Source organism: Protopterus annectens, chromosome 5.part0 (genome assembly GCF_019279795.1).
Source record: "Protopterus annectens isolate FY-2018-M chromosome 5.part0, PAN1.0, whole genome shotgun sequence".
In the NCBI taxonomy this organism is placed as follows: Eukaryota; Metazoa; Chordata; order Ceratodontiformes; family Protopteridae; genus Protopterus; species Protopterus annectens.
This window is the reverse complement of record NC_056735.1, coordinates 1541899368-1541914723: the sequence shown is the minus strand read 5'-3', so window position 1 is coordinate 1541914723 and position 15356 is coordinate 1541899368.

Genomic DNA, 15356 nt, shown 5'->3' with positions numbered 1-15356 from the left:
GATATAGCTAAAAAATGCCCTGTGGTTGTCCTTTTCCTGGGAGGTCAAATTTACCTCAAATTTGGCTTTGGTATACTTTATTTGTCCACTGAGTTGTTTGTTTAGTTTGATCAAAGTGCTTTTATCTTGCTGAGTACTTCACCTCCTAATTTTTGCTATGATTTTCTTCCTTCTGTTATATAGTCTATTGATCTTGTGATTCCACCAAGGTGGCTTGTTGTTTGAGTTAGTTCTGTACTTCTTCTTGGTGGGAACAGGTACAACTGCCTCTATGCAGCTATTAACATGCCTGTATAGGGTTTCTGTGAACAGTTCTGCATAGGCAGCAGTGTTCTCAGGGTTTATCAGGCCTTCAAATTTTGCCAGGTTATCACTTTATAGCAGGAAGTTAGCCTTAGAGTAGTTCCTGAATATTCCAGGGTTAGATGGGTCCAGGTTTTATTTTTACTCAAAGGAGACCATTCTGTGGTCTAACCTTACCAGACAATACATTGCACTAGGGGGTGTGCAGCATTCTCCCATATTAGTGAGGACCAAATCCAGTATGGTTGCACTAATGGTTGGTGTAATGACAATCTGGTCCAGGGAGTTTGTGTATACAAATCTCTGTGCCTGTACTTTTGGTGTCATATACAATTCCCAGTTAATAGTGGGGTAATTAAAGTCACCCATGAATATGGTATTGGGTTGGCTGTTGAGTGTTTTCAATAAGTTTAAATACATGGTATGGGTTTTCCGGGTCATAGAGGGGGGCCTATAGTGGTATTGGAGTTTGCCTATGGTAATTTGAACATGGAGTAGCTCAAGTACATTGTCCTGTTTGACCATCCTTGAGGTATATTTATTTATGATGTGTATAGAGACACTGCCATCTTTAGTCCCTGCCTCTGAAATAGCTGGCCTAAATGTATGGAAGGCATTATAACCTTGCACTGTTGGCATACTCTCCATGGCTTTAAACCATATTTCAGAGATGGCAAGGATGTCAGGAGTCTCTAGGGCAAAGAAAGTTTTTAGGGAGTGGAGTTTTTTTTTTTTATACTCCTAGCATTGAACACTAATACCTTTAGATTGTCTTGGTTTTGATTTGCTATGTCAGAAGTACTTTCAGTCTGGCATTGCCAAAAAAAAAGCACTATGGAGGAAGACAATGTTTCAGCTAATATTCTAAAGTCTGGAGGGGAGAGGTGCAGACCATCCCAGGCAAAGCAGTGTGATCTGTTGATTATCTCCTTCCATGCTAACAAATATTGCACCCCCTTAGAATGACACCATAAATGAAGCCAATTATTAAAGTCATTCATCTTTTATTCTTATTGTGGCATCATCCTTGGCGAAGATAAAATGCTGCTCAATATTAGTCTCATACCAACCTGGGACACATATTCCGAGAACTCCATAATGTCTCTCTTTATATAGTCTAGGGAGGTACCTATCAGGTCATTTACTCCCACATGGGCTATGACGAAGTTATTCTGGTACTTGTGGTCCAATGACCTAAGTGCATGCGTAATGTAGTGGATCCTAGCCCCTGATAAGTAACTGACCATCACTTTCACCTTACTTAGCCTGGTGAGAGGGACATCAATGTCTCTAAAGATGGAGCTTTCAGTGACCAGAATATTGGATTGTCTGATGGCTTACCTTATGGGCTTAGAGGTACAGGTTCCTTAAGATGTGACTGTATGTGTTAGTGCGGTTGTTGTTTTGAAAGAGTGCATTTGGGGCTGTTGAGAGTATTTGTTATGTGTACTTCATCCAGGAGGTGTTTGGGGTTCATGTAGAGTGCACGTAAGTGCTTCAGCATATGTAGGTCTATATGTCTGCTTTGAATTGTGTGTGATGGGTGCAGCATGTAACAACCTTATTGACATTAGGAGTTCTTTTATGCGAGAGCTTTGCCTCCAGTGACATTGTGTAACTACATCTCTCACAAACATATCAGTTTGTTTAAGAATTAACTGGTTGTCAGTAAACATGAGGCGATTTATACATTGTCTCAGGATCAGGATGTTCATATCCACCAGGTTGGTAACGGAGATAGTGGGAAAATTCATGTTTATGGCAACAGAAGCTTTTTATTGATTAGACAGTTGGAGTGAGAATATAAAGCAATAGAATGCCAGGAGTATCCAGTTTGCAACTCTGGGGACAGTGCTTGTCACTGCAAACTAGCTGTCCTGTGTGCAACTAGGTACTGATGAAATTTCAGTCATGATTTTACAGGAAAAATGTCACTTAAGGTGTCTCTCCCTGGCCATATTTTGGGGCATTTACAACTTGTGAGTTGATAGGACATAAATGAGGAAAAATAAATTAATTGTCTCTAGGCATAGGGTTATGTTGACATAAAACTAAAAAGTGACAGTGATTACTGAGTCAAAAACAGTGCAGATTGGAAAAGGTCTGTATGCTTAATTATAGGTACCTCAGTGATTTATTTAGTTGTTGTCTGGAGAAGAGCACTGATCTCCATGGGTCTTTTTCAGACTCAGCCCGGGAGTGATGTCTGATTAAGTGACTTGTTCTGAGGCACACAGGTAGGCGATGAAGGCTCAGGGAATCAAACCTTGCATGACTGGAGCAAAGAAACAGCTGTTTAACACCTCTTTAAATATGAAAATGGTGCCTAATTTCTAATTTCCATATGCGTACCCCTCAATGTGGAGGAGTGTGCTAGAGTCACATTATTTCAGGACATGGAGGGTAATATACTTAGCAAGACAAGTGTTGAAACTATGGGATAGGTGTGCTCTCATGACTATAAAGGCTTTATCAGTTGGGGTATCTTTAAGCAAAAGTTCAAATTAATGCTAATGTTTTACTTTCATTTCATGCAGACTATGTGGTGGCCTGGCTCATAAGCAATTCATTTTCTCACTGAGCCTGCCACATTATGCAGGGTGGGAATCAAGAAAGAGCACTTAAGGCCAGGCTGGAACATAGTACTGTTCACTGCTTTTGCAAGACCCAGGTCAAATTATGTTGTATGAAACATTTATTATGTGCTTAATACATTGACTGTACCTTTGGCGGTAATGATTTGCAAATGAATTCAAGCCATTCATTCACTGCTGAGTATGCTGTCAGATTCGAGAACACTTTAGGAGTTGTTTATGCAGTGATGGTTAATCTGGTCTGGAGTGGTGCCTTGAGGGAAATGGAGGTGAGCCAGCCATTTGGTAAGAATCAAGGAGCTAGACAGGTTATTAAAACAAGGATAAGCAAAGAAATGCCTGGGGTGGGTTATGCACTACTTACATCATGGTGATATAGACACATGACAGCTACATATGTGCTGCAGTATTGCATCTGTCAGATAAAAGGCCTGTTTTTATTCCATTTTGACTTGATGCAATTGCTAAAATACATAAAATGCAGTCAGTGAGTGAGGAGAGAGTTAAAAAGTAGTATAGTTAATGCACAGGAGTGACAAAATAGGCTGCATGTGGGAAAAATAACTGTGACTCAGTTTGGTTGTGTCTGTGGGGAATGCTCTTTGCCATAGCCCTGAAAGTGTTTTTGTCTGTGGGGAATGCTCTTTGCCATAGCTCTGAAAGTGTTTTCTTGAGATAGCTATTGTGCAAGAGGGTAAACAGTAAGCGATTCTTCCATGAGGTTCTGGTACAATTTTACATATAGTCAATGACTCTATGAAAATATATAAGATCCAGTTAGTAAAGAGAAGGGATGGACAAGGAGGTCACGTAGCTTTAGGTATGGCCATTGAGCATCGGACAATATCGAAGTCTACTTGAAATTAAGTAATGCTAAGATTTTTTATATACTGAACAAAAGTAAAAGAAATATACTGTACAATCCAATGTGTAAAAACAGTAAAAGTAGTGCTATTAAGATAAAACTAGAATGAAATTAATTTCCATTTCAATAGACAGGAGATTCTCTCATTACTGAAAATCAAAAGGGTAGATAAGGCAACAGGTATAAGGGCTCTGCCATCTCTTTTGGTTTAGAGGGATAAAGCACTGACTGCCATCCCAGGTGACCCAGGTCAGATTAGGATCTCAATTACCTGAAGTGCCTGTCATGGATGTAAAAAGTAGTGATAGGCTTTCTCTACTCCTCTTCATGGGACGTGCTGGGGTGATGTACTTGTGTTAACAGATCACTCTTTGTAACCACTTTAGAGACTCTGTCTCAGAATAGAAATTTAGAAGTGTATAGGTGCAAGTTTGGGAGGTGTTGCAACCATTGGCGGAGGGGACTAGTACAACTCCTAGACTACTGTTCATGGCAGCTAGTGACATATAATGTAAAGCCTACATATAAAGGAGAGAGGTCCTCTGTCAGCTGAGTTTAAGACAAGAACATCTGAAAGCAGCAGTAACTCACCTTCTGTTACCAAAAAACACTTTCACCAGTTTGTAGGAATGATGTTGGCTCTAACTCAGGGGATAATTCTGGCTCACAAAATTAAATGTCACAGGTAGAGGGAACAGGGGCTTTAGTGAAGCACTTTGTTTTGGATAATAGCAAATCATCTTGCATTTAATAACTTGCAACATAAAATATAGGAGATTTGTGAGATCAAAGGTCAAAAAAGCATACCTACATCAAAAAACAAGGACATCAGTTTAGTGGTAGAAAAACTGAAGTACAAGAGTGACAAACCTATTTGTGAAAAATACGTGGTTAAGGAATTTTAAAGTGACTCATCCACTTGACAAATTATTTGGTAAAAGCAGTTATTGTGTTGTCAGGGGCTGGAATGGGCTCCAACATTGAGAACAAGATGTCACAAAGGTCAATCAATCTTAAAGGTTAGGAGAAAAGATTTATAGTCAGGGCATTAGGCTGATATTCAGAAATGTCCAAATACATTTTGATAACATAAAAGCTAAGTTAAAATAAAATAATGCTTAATGTCACATTTGATGCCAAAAATAATGGATATCTTTACTCAATACTTGACCTAAGGAATAAACTGCTCTAAATCAATGAGGGTACTGTTACTGAGAATTTACTGAAACATTTCTTGAAGAAGGAAAATGAAAAGACTCTTGCTGCCCAAAACTAGCCTATCATATTTTAGAACCCCATAATGCCATGGAAATACAACCTCGCAGAAAGTTTGAATATCAATGAAGGAGAAGACGTATGTTAAAGAACTCCAAATCATGATATATTAGTTGCCAGTTGCTTCCTAACAAGATATTACACAACAATGTTTCCTTTGCTGGCCTGTGAACCTTGACTTTCCCTAAGTTCAACACAAACACTAACAGATCACATTGATAACTACAGTTAGGCATGGGGACATATTTGTTTATTCTCTTTGGGGAGAGACAATATAGGCAAGTATGATGTATACATAGTTTGGATCTTTTTTTCATTTTAAGAAACGTGGCCTTTACTAGTCACACCAAATATAAAACACGCTCCGAGTTTTTTTTTTTGAGAAAGACAAAGAACACACACACACACACACACACACACACACACACACACACACACACACACACACACACACACACACACATACACACAGTTTCCAAAGGTTTTTGAGAGCATGGACGTGTAAGCGGTTATTAAAATATTAGTAGCTTTGTAAGAAATGTTGATAAGGTCAATACTCAGGGATTTACATATACAAAAAAATAAAACAAAAAAAACAAATAGCGCTGATTTTCATCTGATAATATTACTTGTTACCACACCCAGTCTTCTTAATTCTCATCCTTACATTAAAAATACTCACCTTGCCTAACAAGCTGATTACATCTCTTTTTCTTCTACCCAGAATATGAATTGACTTTTGTCTTCTCTCTGCACTTCTGATTTGTGTCACATTTCAATTTTTCTAGTTCCCCTAGAAGGCACTGCCCACCATCGAAAATATCACTGTAATAAAAAGTCATTGTATCTCACCTCCTTCTTCTTCTTCCCAGATTTTTTTTTTTGAATGAGTGCTCCATCTTATACTCTTTGTATACCTTTTTGGTAAATAATTGCTTTAAACACACCCAGTCCTTTCTTCACAATTAATGTTCATCTCTGGAAGTTGTACTTTGTATGGTGTCTGTTAAACAACATGCAACATCTTTCTTCCCCTTTTCTGTCTTTATTTTGCACTCATTCTGGACAAAGTGAGTTGTTCAATACTTCCTTATAAAATGTTATCCTACTTGGTCATCCAGTACGTTCTTCACATATTCATGCTTTCCCCCTCTCATGTACTGTCCTTAGCTTTCTGTTGGTTTATTAAATGCAGTGCACATATTCCTATGTTCCATAAACAATTATTGTTTTCATTACCATGCAGTAAACATTTTATTTCATTTTCAATCTAGTTTTCTTCTCATAAGAAGGAAAATGCTTCTCTTCTGTTTTCTGTAAGGAGTTCAACAGATTCATTGACTCTGTAATATGTGGAATAAAAGCACATACTGTTCCTGGGTTGTTTGTTTGTTTATTTGTTTGCTTGTTTGTTAATTTCCTTATGCTTCTGGTCCTCTTCCATTCATATTCAGCTTTAGCAATGAGATTTCAGCCTTTCGCCTGTTGCCCATTACCCTATCAGCGTGAAAGCACCTTTGAATGTTTTAAATGTTTTAACTTCACTTCTTGAGTTATGCCTTTTAATTCACATTCATGTAACTATTTCATCTCTTCGGGCCTTTGACAATAGACAAACGGGTGTTTTGCTGAGTTATGCCCTTACAGTTATTACCTCTGAAAAGATATCTTCAAAAATTAAGGATATAGTTCTCACATGTTTGTTCTTTGTGGTCAGTAAGAGAGAGAAATTGCAATAATACCATTACTTGTCAACTTCTGAGCTCATGCAGACATTTTTGCAGTTACAGAAAACAATATACAGCCAGCAGAATTCTCTCATGATCTAGATCACTCCGTGTTTCCTCAACACACTACTCATGAAAGCAATCATTGACATACAGTCGGTCTCTCTCTCTCTTCTTATATTTTTCTTTTTCTGTGTCTGTCCATCTTTCCCGTATTCATGTAAATTTGAAATTATTTTTAAGCACAGGTATTCAGTACTGCTGTATAATTCCAGAAAAAGTTCAAATGGGACAGTCAATGATATGATTATTCTCAATGCATGGCTAACGTAATGAAAATCGCCCTACTAAATAAAACAATTAAGTCATTATTCAAGTACTGAAGAAAGCCTTTGGGATTTTATATTTTATTATAATTAATAATAAAATAATAAAACAACATAACAGCACTAACAAATATCTAATGTTGTAAAATACAATACAATTAGATTGGTAATTTATCTGTCTGAACTTAGATTTGTAAACAAAACACGTGCAAGTGACAGCTACCACTTGAACATACAATCTAGCCATGCCATAATGCAATTGTGTGTGCCTGTGTGTATGCTTGTGTTTGTGTATTAAATAGTAAACAAAAAGTATGCTGCCAAATCACATCAGAAAAATGCTGAATAAACAGACTCCAGAGGATGCCTTCACTAAGGTGGAACTTGTATAAAACATTTCTAGAAAGAGACATTAAACAAAAAAGAATACAGATAACTAGATCATTCATTCACACCCCACGTCAATTTCCTTCAGTGATGTTAACAAAACCCATGGTACTATAATTTCAAAGTGAAATAATGCCATGTCAGGAAGTCTGATGCTCAGAGATTGTCAAAATTTGGAAAGTAATGTTAGGACTGTGTGTGTGACACATTTCTGTGTACTCCAAGGGTGCGAATGAAATGAGCATTATCTGTCATTCATAGCAAGCAGAAGGCTTCCTGTAAAGTGATACACCTTTCCTGAACAATTAGTCATTTGCCTTTGCAGTTCTCATAATGAAGGGTTTCTCAGTATGCTCAGTATTAAAAAGTCAAAGGCAATGATTCTTACACCAAGATACTTAAAACATGTATATGTATTTATTTAAGCAAGAAAAGGAATCTTCAGCTAAACACCACAACTTGTTCTCTTTGATTAAAGTGGTTGTTTCATTCATACACTTGTCCAGTGTAAGTGTTTCTTCACAGAGAACAAGCCGTGGTGTTTAGCTGAAGATTCCTTTTCTTGGTTCTGGTGTTTGTTCCTCGGCTAGCTTCAGCAGTATCTACTGAGTTCTTTTTTGCTATATTTATTTAATCGTATATATGACATTAGCATCCTGCCTGACTAACAAGCTAGGACTGACCTTTACCATATCCTGCTCATCATCAGGAACAAGTAAGACCATAGCCGTACTGCACTCTGTATTACACTCCTACTAACTGCTTTACAGCATATGATAATGTAACACAATCTACTTTAATACTCAGCCTTTTAGCATCATGCTCTTCTCTCTGCATGCTGTCAAATGCCATATATTAAAGAAAATTCAGTAATTTCTGAACAGCATCTGCATCTATATACAAAAGTCTTGCTTTTATGAGCATGTTCATCATAAGTTTTCTGTACAAAGAGCAAATTGCAAATGAGACAAAATATTGGTTTTAATCACGGTGTGGGTATAATGGGCACAATGTTAACAAAATGCTGGTTTTTTTTAGCTTCTTCTGTTAGTAATCAAGGACTTGTGCACAAAGACAAAAGTAAAACAATGTATGTGAACACCTTAAAGTAGTCAATTGCCCTGCACAATTAATGAAGGCAGGAGAAAACCAGATTACCTACAGAAAACCCAAGCAGGCATGGGAAAAACATGGAATTTCCATACACATAGTGACTATTGATCAGCACTGAACCCCTAATTTATGAGCTGAGGGGGCAGAGGTCAAAACTACTAAGCCACAAACAGAGCAAACATGCTGGCTAACCACTTGAATACTGCAATTATCACAGCATCCGAATGTCACTGCTAGTCAGCTGGTTAGGAGTATGGACCCTTATGAAAGAGATGTCTGATAACCACCTCAGGGACACCGAAAGACAGCCAGACACAGAGGAAAGCACAATTGTCTTGAGAAGTATCTTTAAACTTCTGCTTATTTTTTTCCAGCTACATCTTTAATCTGCAAGATTTCAATAGGTTAGTTTAATGCATATTGCTGTATAGTTCTAAAATGGCTTATTTTTAAAACCAACTTAAAGATATGATTCCTTGAAATTTCTCCCAAGTCACAAAAGTATTTAGGATTATAGGACATAGGAGATTATTAGGCTAATGGCCTAACAGCCTTTTTCAGCCTAGATATTCATGCCCCAGTTTTTCTAATTATGAATGCTCATGGGCAAGAATGGCTTTGGTATCTGCTGGTGACTTAGGGCATCTATAGGGTGCTCCTGTCTATGAGAGTCACTGGCAACAAGCCACGGCTGAATTTGGAATTTGCCAGCCATTGGTTCAAAATGTGTTTGAATACACTTAGGGAACAGCTCTGTTTCACATGAATGGGGAGTTTGTTCCTGAGAAGAGGTAACCTCTGAGACACATATCTTTCCCTTCAACATGTTTTGCATATGTCACAGATAAGTTATTACAAAGCCTTAGACTGGATAATTATAGTGCTGTTTGTGAATGTGTAGCAAATCCATCTGGGCTGGATCAGAGAAGGCTTTTGAGGTGTACTGCATAGAACATATTATTTACAGCATATATTCTTTTAGTGAGGAACCTCTGTGGCTGCTGCAGTTGTTGCAAATGTATGATCGGGTACATGCCTAATGATGCACTGTACTCAATTAATGGTCTAATGAGGACTGAGTATAGTGAGACCATGATCTCCTTAGATCTGTATGCCATGAACCTACTTAGAAGTTGTGCCACATAGAAGGATTTTCTCACTACCATGGACACATGGTGATCATAGTTCAAGTTACTGTCAACCTGAGTTCTCAAGTCCCTTAACACTGGGTCTACTGTTAGGTTAGGGTTATCAATGCTGTAATTTGCAGGGTAGTCATCTTCTAAAAGGATATAATTATGCATTTTTGGCATTGAGTTTAGGCCATGGTTCTGGCACCAGTTATTTGTCTGTGTCAGACTTTCCTGGAGGAAATCTACATCTTTAGGGGATTCAATGATTGCACCCAGCCTGCAGTCATCAGAAAATTTGGTCAACCAAAGGCCCTCTACATTTGCCTTAACCTCAGAGAAGTATATTCCAAACAGGAGAGGTCCAAGTACTGAGCCTTGTGGGACACCACTAATAAGAGTCCTCCTGGTGGAGGTGTATTCCTACCCGTGAGCCATTTGGCTATTCATCGGGTGACATAGGGATTTATGCCTTAATTTGTGAGTTTGCCTATAGTACTCAAGTGTAGTATTATGTCAAATGCCTTTGCCAGGCTAAGGTAGTAAGTATGCATCATTTTGCCCTCATCTGTGTTGCAAGTGACCTTCTTAAAGAAGTACACCAAGTTTATTAGGCATGACCTGGCCTTGATGAAACTAAACTGGGATGGGTCCAGTATTTGAAGATTTCCTATGTCTTCATTTATCAGGTCCACGATAATTCCTTTCATGGCCTTACATTGCATATAAGACTATTTAAACTTTTAGGTTTGTAGTTCCCTGGGTCTGTTGATAGTCTGCCTTTGTATAGAGGGATGACAGCTGCAGTCCTTTATTCCATAGGGATGAAGACTGTCTGAAGGCTGTAACTAAACAGAGATTATAGTGGGCCTCATAGGTCATGTTTCAAGCTATGTAGGAGGCTCCTGGAATATTAGAATGATCCACTGATGCAGTGTTTTTAACTCTAGAGAGTGCAGTGATGACTGTTCTTTAGTGATATTTGATAGAAAAATGGTATAGAGTACTCCCTTGAGGGGAACTGGGGCTGCTAGGGTATGAAATTGGAGTTAAATGTATCAGGAATATAGGAAGTTCTTTTTACTATTAGTTCAACACACTGTTGAGTGTTCCCTTTAAGGCTGCATTGATAACTACAAAATACCTTATGCTTGTCCTTATCCTGGGAGGCTATTTTTGCCTTGAAGTTTGTTTTAGTGGACTTGATTAGTCTACTGAGTGGCTTGCTGACACTGATGAGGGAGTTTTTTTATCGTTTGGGCATAGCCGTTCCTATTCTTGGACAGGATTTTCTTTTGTTGCACAACCTATTTATACCTAGTGTCCACTAAGGGGGCTTGCTTTTGGAGTTTATCTTATCTGTTATTTTGGTCTGGAACTGCTGTTTCTATGCAGGTATTTACATGCTTATACAGGGTTTCTGTAAACACTTCAACATAGGCCAGTGTGTTCCAGGAATTTGGGAGGGAGGTGCTTGAAATTTAGCTATGCCTTCACTTAATAGGAGGCAGTTAGCCTTGGAAATGTTCTTAAAAGTTCTGGGGTTTGCTTAGAGTTCAGGTTTTATATTTACTTCAAGGGTTACCACTTTTTGATCTAAACTGACCAGTGTGAGGACATTACACAAGGAGTGCAACGTTCACTCATATTTGTGGGTAGCAGATTCGGGATACTTGCACCCCTAGAAGCTGTGCAGATTAGCTGTTGCAGAGTGTTTGCTTTGACAAAATCATTGAATCTTTGAGCCAGCATGTTAGTGGTTGTGTATGTATCCTGTCTATGATGGGAGAGATGAAATCACTCATGAATATGTTGTTGAGCTTAATTGTGAGTGACTCCAGTACATTCAAGTATGTGGATTGGTTATCCTAGGTCATAGATGGGGGACCTATACTTAGCAAGGAACTGGTACTTGACTTTACCTCAGGTTAGATGGATATGGGATAGTTCAAGCATGTCATATTGTTTGACCAATCTTGAGCTGTGTTTACTTTTTATGTAGATTCGTACACCTCCATCTCTTGTCCATTCTTATGTGCTAGCTCATCTAAATATGTGGAAAGCATTATAGCCTTGTATAGCCAGGGTGCCTTCTGTGGCTTTAAATTATATCTCAGTAACTGCACAGATGTCAACACTCTCCAGGGTGAGGATTGTTTCCAGGGAGGGGAGTTTCTTCTTGAGACTCCTAACACTGAGTATTAACACATTTAGTTTATTTTGTGTAGAACTTACTATGTTGGAAGGTTTATCAGATTGGCACTGTGTGAAAAAGTCACTGTTGGGATGGGTAATGTTTTAGATAATATCCAAAAGCTTAGTGGGGCCAGGTACAAATCATCCCTGGTAAAGCAGAGTAGTATGTCAGTCATGACCCCCTTAGAATGACACCGATAACTAAGCCAACTGAAAGTCACTCATATTCTGTCTATATTGTGGTATCATCATTATAGAAGGTGGAATGCTACTCAGTGCTACGTTCATACCTGCCTGAGCTACATAACCTGAAAGCTCTATCATGTCTCTGTTCGTATAGTCCAGGGAGGTATGTCTCAGGTCATTAAACCCATGTGAACTATGACAGATGCATACTGTTACTTGTGGTTCAATGTCCTGAGTGCATGTGTGATCTGGCAGACCCTTGCCTCTGATAGGCAACTGACCATGACTGTCTCCTTGCTCAGCCTGTTGAAGAGGGCATCAGTGTGCCTCATGATAAGAGTCTCCTATGACTAATATAATTGGTTGTGTGGCAGTTTGACTTAAGGACTTAGAGGCTGAGACATTGTTGGATGTGGATGTATGTGTTCTGGGTTTTATTGAGTATTTGGGAGGTTACTGAGAGCAGTGTATTGGAGGCCTTTAAGGTCTGGGTAGATTGCATTTAATAGCATCAGTATATGTGAGTTTATGTGTCTGAACCATTGAAGGCATAGTGCATGAGGTACTAGCAACCTGTTTGGAGATATCAGTGTCTGTATGCAAAAAAGTTGCCTCCTAAGACAAAGCAATTATATTTCTTGCATACTGTATCAGTCTGCTTAAGAGTAAGGCAGTTGGCAGTAAATGTGAGCCAATTGCTACATTGTCTCAAGATGCCCATTTCCAATTACAGGGTGAGTAGAAAGTGCACATCCATGTAGATCCTCTTTTTTGTGATATTTGAGAGGTGGTGCAATCAGGGTTTAGGTTTGGTGGATTGGGATGAGAGATCTAAGGTTGATCAAAAACAACACTCTTGGGGTAATGCTTTTCAGTGAGCAAACTAACTTCTCTACACTCAGCTAGATACTTGAGAAAATAGCAGAGGAAGTTTTATATGGACAATTATAACTCTAGGTACTTGCTTTTATACAGGGCACCACAAACCACCACTGGCACAGCTCAGCAGACGTTATAGAAGATGATTTAAAGATGAATCCAACCAGAAACATTAAAAATGCAGTATAAGTGTGTGTCTATACACACAATTCAGATCCTGCAGCAATTCACAATACTACATGACTAAGGTTCCCAGACTAAATAAAATGCAAACAGAACAAATACAGTAGAAATATAATAAAACGAGGTTCAGATCCTGCAGCAATTCACAATGTGCTCACCACTGTGAGTGATACTACAAGACTAGACTAAGGTCCCCAGATCAAGTAGAATACATGCAGAAAATATGCAGTAGAAATGTAATAAATGGGGGGTTTGATCTTGCAGCAATTCACAATGTTCTCACTATTGTGAGTGATACTAGAACACTAACATTCCCAGACTAAGTAACATGCAAACACAGCAGTAGAAACATACTAAATGAGTCTCAGATCCTGCAGAAACTCATATTTCTCTCACTATTGTGAGTTATACTACAAGGCTAAGGCCCCAGGCCAAGTAAAATACAAACAGTAAAACGCAGGTGAAATGAAATAAATGAGGGTCAGATGCTGCACCAACTCACAATTCTTCCACTACTGTGACGCATTACAACTACATATGCAGACTGCTCAGAGATAGTTAACTAGAATTATTTCCTGTGATACAGGGGAAGCAGTTTCCTTATCTGGTGAGAGTCTTACTTTATTTGTAGAATACTATGCAATTTTATACAAAGTGGGATTTGTAATACAGAGAATCAGGAGTATGTGAATTATTTTCTGGTCTCAATTGCAATGTCCTCTATCAGTAAAAACATAAAGTAAGGTCAATGGTGCCTATAACAAGAAAGGAGGTGACACTTAAACTTACTAAAGCTCCCAACCTGAAGGCCTTAGGACTGGTTGACCTTCTAATTCAGGCATATAAATGGGCATCTTGCAAATTTGTTGAAAATTTCACTAAGTTGGTGAATAACATTTTAAAAGGTGAATACACCCCCCCCTTCCTTATTGCATCAAGCAGTTATCTCACTCATTCTAAAATCAGGGAAGGACTCTTCATGACTATAAATTTATGTCCGTCATGACATCTAGGTTTCCAGTTTGCTTGACTGCATTGATAAACCAGGAACAAACTGGATTTGTACCAGGATGCACCACCTTTGCAAAAGTAATTGAAACATATTTTGTGATAGAGTATTCTACAGATATAACATAGCCACTTTTGCTTGTCAGCCTGAATACAGAGAAAGCATTGATAGGGTGGGATGCGGTTTTCTTTACACAGTGATGGAAAACATGGCATTTCTTTTGTAATTTGTGGCAATACTGAGAAGATTATATGAAGGATATTTGCAATAGATTAAAATAGGTATCAAGCTATCTGCCTCTTATTGTTTTCTGAGGGGGACAAGTTAAGGGTCACCCCTTGCCCCCTTTGCTCTTTGCCATAGATCTTGAACCCTAGCAGAGGAACTGAGAGTTTCTCAAGTATCAGGTTTTAGGATGGGGGATGAGGAATATAAAATATCTCTCTATGCTGATGACTTGTGTGTATATCTTACTATCCCAGAGAAAGACTTGCCTCAACTATTCATTATCCTTGAGGAAAATGGAGAGCTTTCTGGTTACAAAATAAATGCACATACAACCGGCTCCATTAAAATCCATTACTCCCCTTCACAGACCTTAAGGAAGAAATTCACATTTCTTGTTATGGACAGACCAATAAAATATTTGGGGAGCTGGTATCTAACTCAATAGCTACCTTAACAGAGGCTAATGATTTGCATTTATTTCAGAAGGTAGAAAAAAATGAAACATTATGTTTAGATATGACTCAGGGTTCAACAATCACCTGGTATATTCTCATATTAGTGCCCTATCAAGCACAAGGTCTCCCCATGACTTTTACTAGTAAATTTGTAAAACAATTGGAAGTACAGATTATCAAATTTATTTGGAAAGATGATAAAAATAGAATAGCTGCAAATATTCTAAGTCTTCCTACACCTATGGGTCGTCTGGCCTTTTCTAAGTTTAATGCATCCTTGAAACCAATATATATTAGAAAATCATTCTGTTCTCCTAGATGAAGTGACATCACTATGATATTAATGAAGAATAACATGCATTTTTATGAATATCTACAAAGGGCTGTATCAAATTTGAATATACCTTGGTCTAAAATAGAGCATGTTCTGCAGGCCATAAAACAACTTCTAAATGATGAGATCCTGTCCATGCGGAAAGTGGAGTCGATCCCTATAGAAA